Here is an 8,328-nt window from a genome sequence, read left to right as displayed (position 1 = left end):
AGGCAACAAAGTGGTGCCGAAACCCAGGAGGGAGAAATTCTCTCAGGTAGCGGATATCGCCTGGACGAGAAACAGCGGCCAGAGCGGCGGGACCGACTCTCGGCAGGGGAGACGTCCCCGGACCAGCGATCATCATGGAGGCCATCGCGAAAGTCGTGAGTTCAGTTCATAAGCAGTGGGGAATTAAGTGCAGGCTCAAGGATTTTTATCTTGCTATTGCGAGACTCTTAGAGCTTGGGGCGATTGAACGTCCCGTGGAAATATTACATCCAGAGGTGTGGGAGAAATGCACGGCCGCGCTGGCCGAGGACACCAAATCCTCAGGCAGCGGCAAAAGCCTCAAGGCGTGGGGTAATGTCGAACAAGCCCTACGCAGAGCGCTCGAAAAACAGGAAACATGGAGCGCCGTGCGCACATGTTTATTAGCTACACCCAAGCTGGGGATAGGGGCGGCAACGCAAACCGCCCCTGAAAGCGGTTTGCCCGAGAGTGGGGATCCGGGGGTCCATGCGCCTTTTCCCCCCTCCCCGAGCCAGAGTCCAAACCCCCCCGCGGAACCCTCCCAAAAATCCGTGGGTTCCCAATCCGTCCCTTCGCCACCGATCAGCGATTCGGCGCCGGGGGCGCATCAGGGCGCGCAGTCCTTTTGGGAAGAACTGGCGAGGGAAGCCAGAGACGCAGAAAATGCGGCTCAGGAAGAAACGCGTGCGGCGCCGCCGCCCTACCCAACCGAACATGGCGCCGGCAACAAAGGGGATGGGTGGGGCGCGGATGCTCCCGGCGGGAAGAGCCCAGAGTTGCGGGTTTTTGCTAATGCGCATCCACGGGAAAAAGAGAAGGAGGAGAGTGGCAGAGAGCGCATGCCCAATCGGGAGCTGCGCTCAATGCTGCTACCCTTTAAGGGAGAGATGTCCCCCTGCGGGCGACAGGGCAAGCCCAGGGGACGGGAGCGGCACCATCCCCGAAGGGAGGGGCGGGGCCGGAGCCGCACAAAAAGGCACCAAAGCCCAGAAGTGCGCTGGCATTCGACTTCCGGCTCTGAGTCCAGAAACAGCAGCTCCACCAGCTCGGGAGAGCTGACGGAAGCCGACTGGGACTCAGAAACGGAGAGAGCGGAGCTAACGTGGCTTAAAACAAAAATGAATAAAGCCTTAAGCCACACCGAAAGGCAATCACAACACGAACCAGCCCAGTTCACCGACTGGGGAAAAATAAAAATAGCCTGTGCTGAATGGGCCCCCTCGGCCGCAGCTCAAGCCTTCCCGGTGAGGATCACCGGGCCAGAGGGGAACCAACAAAGGATATATACTCCGGTAAACCCCAAAGACATACAGGCAATTGTCAAAGCGATTTCAGAGAAAGGGATCAACTCAGCCATGGTCTCCACCCTCGTGGACAGCCTTTTTGGCAATGACGACTTGCTCCCCTTTGATATCAAACAAATAGGTCGCATGATACTTGGCGGTGCGGGAATGATCGTGTTTAAGCAGGAATGGGAAGATAATTGTACAAAAGAGCTAGCCCAAGCTTCTGGGGTGGGGCAACCACTGCACGGCTCAAGTTTATCCAGGCTGATGGGAACACATGATGAGATGATTACACCTCAGCAACAAGCTGCACAAAAGCGGGCCGAGGAAGTCAGGGCCACCACTCGAACCGCCAGGGAGGCTATTCGTGCCGCCTCTCTAGTAGTGGCCAAGCCATCACCGTGGTCCACCATAAGGCAGGCAGAGAGCGAAAGCTTCACGCAGTTCGTAGACCGCCTGCAAACGGCAGTAGACTCCTCTACCCTGCCTGCAGAGGCAAAGGGCCCTGTGGTAGCGGACTGCTTGCGCCAGCAGTGCAACTCCGTCACCAAGGACATTTTGCGCTCCCTGCCAGCTGGAGCCAGCCTGGCCGACATGATCAGACATGTTGTAAGAGAGGAGCACCTGACACCCATTCAAGCAGCCGACCACACCCTAACCAGTGCAATGGCATGCTTCAAATGTGGTCAGGCAGGCCACATCGCAGTGAGCTGTCCCCAGCCGGCACAGCAGTCCGCGGCGGTGCCCTCACCCCAAGCACGCCCAAGACGGCCCTGTTGGAGCTGTGGGAAGAAGGGGCATTTCGCTAAAGACTGCAGGTCCCGGCCCCAGGGAAACGGGAAGGGGAGGGGGCGTGCAGGCCGCACTCAGCCTTCTCCTGTTACGAATGCAAAGCGGCCCATCTATGTCAACCCCCAGTGGGGCGGGGGGCCCTCATACCCCATGCCCCCACAAGAGGCAGTCAGCTTCACACCCCCACCAGCGACACAATTGCAGAGTTGTGCAGCACCGCCAGTGGCACCTTCGTATCCACCACCGCCACAAGCTGCGCCTGTGCCACAGGGCCAGCAGGGGACCCCCCAGAGCGGAACCCCTGGGTGGCCCTGGCCATGAAAATAGGGAAGGAGCCCCTGATGGTGTGGGGGACATGCCGCCTTTATGGCAGTCAGGATCCCCACGTCATAGGGCTTCAGTTCTGGGCGGACACGGGATCAGACTGCTCGGTTTTTCCCCAAGCGCTTTGGCCTCAGCACTGGCAATGTAAAGAAGTCCCCCCAGTGAACGGAGTGGGAGGGCCATCCCAGGCGTGGAAAAGCACCCAGTTGGTGGCTATAACACTTCACACAAAAAAGGGACCGGAACAGACAGTAGCAATCTACCCCTACATTTTGCAAAACTCTCCACCCTTGATAGGAAGGGACATCCTTGCTATGTTAGGAGTCAGGATCACAAATTTATCATGAGGGCCACTGCCGTACACCCACCGCTGCCAATCAGACTGACTTGGAAATCATCAGACCCCATATGGGTCGAGCAGTGGCCCCTGTCAAAGCCTCGAATGGCAGCCTTGCTGGAACTGGTCAACTGCGAACTGCAAAAGGGTCACATAGAACCCTCCACCAGCCCATGGAACACCCCTGTATTTGTAATCCCCAAAAGGTCTGGAGAAGGTTATCGTCTCGTCCACGACCTGAGAGAAGTGAACAAGACAATCCAACCTATGGGTCCAGTTCAGACACTGCTGCCCACGAACTCAGCCATCCCCGAAGGGCAGCCATGCACAGTGCTGGACATCAAAGATTGCTTCTTTTCAATACCCCTGCACGCTGAGGACAAGGTCGTCCCCCTTTTGACGTAGTAGGGCCCCTTGACTATTTAACCACACGAGATAAAGTAATAAACGCCATTTTGACCATCCACCACATTGGTGTCTGTGCATGTTGGTGGCCCGAGTGACCCGGGCGAGGCCGGGTTGCCGTGCTGTGTCTTGAAACCAGGTCGCCTGCCTTCTCAGCAGAAGGCAACAGTCCCCAGAAATGCTGGCAAGCCTTTGCTTCAAGGAAAGACCTTGAGATGCAGGGGAAGCCCAAGCATGCTCTATGCTCTGTTTCAGTCAGCTCCACAGTCCACATTCATGTTCCATACATGTGCACATGCTAACTTCTTTTTTTTCTTCTCTCTTCTTTTAACAGTGCCAGATCTGATCTCTTCTGAGCTCCTTGCAGCCTTTGGGCGAATAGGACATTGAATTTGGTGGACAGTTACCATTTGTTCCCTTGGATCGTACCTGCCCTTGCTTTCCTCATCCCCTCCTGCACTCCCCTTCCCTCTGATAAAACTCCAGGGTGTTGCAGTGTTGCTATGGAGCCCAGAGCGACTCTGGGCAGTTCTTAGCAAAGGGGGGGAGGGGGGGGATAAGGCAGACTTTCTGCAAGCCACTGTCACCTCTGTGAAGCCTCTGTCTGCCTCCTGCTGTGTGAAGGAGACGATGCTGCCTGTGGCAGGCTCGGGAAAAGGGATCCTGGTGAGTGGCAAGAGGCTGGAGCCCAAGGAAGAGGACAAGCTGGGTTCTGGGAGACATGTGAATTCCACTTCCAATGCAGACAGCTAGAAATGGGTGGTGGGAGATGGCCTGGAGGAGTAGGAATTTTCCATCAAGGAGGCTAACTTTACAGAGGGGAGTTTAAAACGAAAGATCCAGACCACCAAGAGAGCTAAGAAGCCCCCAAAGAACTTGAAGAACTATATTTGCCCTTCTGAGATCAAAATCACCATCAAAGAGTCTGAGGAGGAGCAGCTTTCTCGAGCTGGTAAAAATAACAAGGCAGCTAAAGAGAAGGACAGATCTCACTCCAGAAAGAAGGCAAGTCTTATTCTTTCCTGTATTTTCCCTTTGTACTGAAAGCAGAGGGAGAGGGGGGGATTAAACCTGCTCAAACAGTTTGTGTCCAAGACATAACCTTTGCAAGGTTTGCAAAGCCTTGCTTGGCCATGCAGGAAGTAACACAGAGTGGGTGTCATCCTGCATCGCTGCATACACTGCGGGGATGATCTTGAACTATCGTTCAGATTAAACAATTCAGAAGGGATCAAAAGTTCAGCAAGGCTTCTTTTATTTTTGTATGCAATTGAGGTTTAAGATTAATAATTGCATGAGTGGTAAATGAAGGAGCCCACTTCTAAACTGCTTTGTACCTGAGTGTTAATGATTGAGTCCTTTGGCAGTTAAAGCTTTCACCTGCGTTTTAATAATACAGGAATGTGCATTGTGAACAACTGAATCCATTCCTGTCTACCATATTACGGCTTGGTGGTCCCCGGGGGTCCGTCTGGCCCCCGGGGCAGCAACCGCCGTAGGTGTCCCGGATAGCACTGTGCTGATGAGGCACAGCCTGCCTGGGCCCTCCTCGGCTAGCTCCGAGCCGCTGGCTACCTTGCAAGCACTTGTGGAGTGATTTCAGCTCTTAGTGATTTCAGCTCTTAGTGATTTCAGCTCTGTGCTCGCAAAGTGCCTCAGCAGACGCAGGGAAGGAGAGAGGTGAAGGCTGTGTGGAGTTCTGCGGAGATGTCTTTATTGGCAGCTTCTGCAAAGGGTTCCAGTGACAGCTCCTCCATCTAAACTGGGCAATGGTATGGGTTTATATAGGCTATTGAGGGATCAGGATTTGTCCTATGGCTGAGGTCGAGGAGAATACGACCTACAGCCTTACAGAGAGATAACAGGGGTCTGATGTGCGGAAGAGGGGTAGCTCTGTTCCACTCATCATGACTCTGCATTTCTTTTCTTAGGCTAGTGACCGCCATAGAGGCCTTGCAGGGCCTCTGACTGCTACAACTCCATTTTCTGTATTTAGTAAAAATGCATGTCCTATAGTTCTTTTGAAACAGTGGACAAGGCATGAGAACATATTTAACACAATGACAATTACAATGAAAATCCACAAAATTCCCTTAAACAACGATGCAACCCATCCTGTTAATCCCCATTCACCGAAAAGGTCATTAACCCAGTCTGGGTTGTTTTCTACTTTTAAGTCCTTCACAAGTTCCTTCAGTTTCTGGATGTTTGAGTGGATGGATTCCGAGCGTGAAGACAGCTTGAAACAACACATCCCTTCAAAGTCTTCACAGCCATGTCCGTGGGCTAGCAGTAGGAAGTCGATCGCTGCTCGATTTTGAAGTGATGCATGTCTCGTGGTTTCTTCTTCCTTTAAAAGATCGCTTAGGGCGGCAGAGGTAGCATTGGCTTGCTTGCTGAGCCAGCACCCTAAGTTATTTATTTCCCCAAGAGATTTAGCTGCAGCTACCCAGGGTAGGAATAGGGAGACTGCAATCCTTTTTGTTTTATTCCAATCATATAATTTTGGATCGCAATTTTCATCAAATTCCATGTAGGATCTTTTGTGGCGTTTTAATTCACTTTCTTTTTTCCAATTATGTAACAAGGTAATATTTGGAGTGAGGGTGGAAAGTTTTCCAAGGCTACAGGGACCTCCCTGAAGGCGGGAGGGAATCCCAGCCCATACTCTGTCACCACAGATGAGAAACGTTCCCTTGGGTAATACTTTGGGGTGGAGAGAGGATACAGAGATCATCTAAGCGGTGTAATTGCACCAATCCGGATAGTTATAGGCTTTGTTAATGGGTGATACGTCCTTTCTGTATGTGTTTTTTGTCAGGTCAATTTCTGGCCAATTGCTCTTTGGACGTCTAAAGTAAAATTTGATGCAGTATGTTGCCTTGGAGGACCCCAACAGGTCCAATTCTTGGGGTTCCTCTTGAGCATTGGGCAACATTTTTGTCCACTTGTCCCAAGTATCTACCATGTTGGGTCTCTTACCTGTGGTGCAGAGAAGCTCTGAATTGTAGGCGGGCCAATCGTCTGCTACGAATGGAATCCCTTCTAAACATGTGGAAAGTGGGTTATCAATGCTTCCCATGGATAAGCACATGTTATCCTGTTTTAATGTTTTCGCTAAGGTTACCCAAACATTGTGGCTAGGCTGTGGGCTAATCCAACTGTAGGCATATGGTCTGTTGAAGAACATCCAGGCAGCGGTGAGGACAGCACCGATGGAGATAATTTTCATCTTTGGATAAGGATGGGGCTTCTGATAGGGAATATAAGCAACATTTGTTATCTTTATGGTGGTAGGAGAGGGTTTTCTCCCTTGTTCATTTTCTTCCCTTCCCTTCCCTTCCCTCCCCCCTTTTTTTTTTTCTTCTATAAGCTAAGGATGGGGGAGTGGGTGTAAGTTTAGAGGGTTTTGGTAAGAGTTAACAAGTTAGGAAGGGAAAGAAACAGGGTTTTTTAGGGTAAACAAAGTTAATAACATCACATTCAGAGAACAGTTTGTATTCAGGCTGTTTCTAGCTTATGGCTTAACTGCTACAGCAGAATGTTTTTCCACTTTCTGTTTTGTCTGCTGTCGCGTAATGGGATGGTCTTTTCTTCTGTATGTGGACATTCGGAGACCTCTTCGTCTCCAGCCAGAACTTGTCTGATTTTGAGGAGGTCTTGTATTTGACTCCAGGGAATTCTTGTCACTGTTTGTGGGAGTAGTGTTTGCATTGCCTAGGTATGGCTTTATGTTTTTTCCTGGGTACCATCTTGGACCAGATGGTAGTAGAACACATGCATACCCTCTACCCCAAGTAATCAACTGGAAAGGTCCAGAAATTTGATGTGTTTCTGGGTCCTTCACTAGCACTGGTGGTTTCTCAGTGAGCTTTGCTTGGGTGTTATTTGCAAAATGGCGAAGTATTGGCGGGTCGGGCTCTGATGTTGTACCATTTAGGAAATTGATGATGTAGAGAGCCTTGCAAAGTCTCTCAACTGGAGATATGATTTTTGTCTCTCTTCGCTGCTGATTGAGGACTCTTTTGAGGGTTTGATGTGTCCTTTCCACGACTGATTGTCCTGTGGGATTTGCTGGTATACCTCTCTTGTGTTCTATTCCCCATTCACTGAAGAACTCTCTAAATTTTCGAGAGGTATAGGCAGGGTGGCGAATGCAAGGAGGAAGTGCTTTATGGCGTGCTGTGTAGTTTCTCCTAGATGAGCTGATGCAAATACTGCTCCCGAAAACGTGTCGACCGATACATGCACGTATTTGGACCTTCCAAAAGGTGTGAAGTGAGTTACGTCCGTCTGCCACAGCTGGCAGCTGTCCAGTCCTCGGGGATTGACTCCTGTCCCCATCGATGGTATCTGGTAATGTTGACAGTTTGGGCATGTGGCGACAATAGCTTTTGCTTGATGTTTTGAAAGCTTGAACATTCTAATAAGGGCAGGTACATTTTGATGGTAAAATGCGTGTGACAAGTTTGCGTGGGCAAAGATGTCAGGGATGTTAGCAGTTTCTATTGCCATGGCCAATGTGTCCGCTTTCCCATTCCCTTCTGTGATGAAACCTGGGAGATCAGTGTGCGACCTCACATGCATTATATGGTAAGGTTTCTTTCTGTGAGAGATTAAGCGTGTTAATGCCGAAATCAAGTGATGTAACTTTGGATTGGAAACCTCTTTGAGAAGAGCGTGTTCTGCTCTCATAGCTATACCTGCAACATATGCAGAATCTGTGACCAGATTAAAAGGTTCGTCTTTGAATTTCTCAAAAGCTCTGACAACTGCTGCTAATTCTGCAATCTGTGGAGATCCCTCCACTATTTGGATATCAGACTCCCAATTTTGAGTCTTAGGGTCCTTCCAAGTCATTACAGATTTATGGGATGACCCTGAGCCATCTGTAAAGATTGTTAGAGCTTTGAGAGGTGTTTTACTTTACACTAATTTTGGGGGCAGATTAAAGACTGCATGCGTGGAGACTCTAGGTCTTTGTTGCCACGAAGAAGGTTGAACAGGGGAGCGAGGTCCTCTGTTGTAATTCCTAGCAAGGGGCGTACCCAGTTGATGGATCCGCACAGACTGTGTAAGTCTCTCAAGATTTTTGGGTCGTCTCGGATAGCAAGCTGCTGGGGTACGATTGTCCTTTCTCGGATCAGGAATCCAAGGTAAGTC

General features: G+C 50.6%; 1 pseudogene; it reads left to right on the top strand.

The window, feature by feature from the left end:
• Window positions 1-3,668: 3,668 nt before the first annotated feature.
• Window positions 3,669-8,328, top strand: part of LOC128821377 (SET-binding protein-like) — a 34,736-nt pseudogene continuing 30,076 nt past the window's right edge.

This window comes from Vidua macroura, chromosome W, assembly GCF_024509145.1.
Source record: "Vidua macroura isolate BioBank_ID:100142 chromosome W, ASM2450914v1, whole genome shotgun sequence".
Classification (NCBI taxonomy): domain Eukaryota; kingdom Metazoa; phylum Chordata; class Aves; order Passeriformes; family Viduidae; genus Vidua; species Vidua macroura.
The sequence above is the reverse complement of the archived record's forward strand: the minus strand, read 5'-3'. Positions and strand labels throughout refer to the sequence as shown.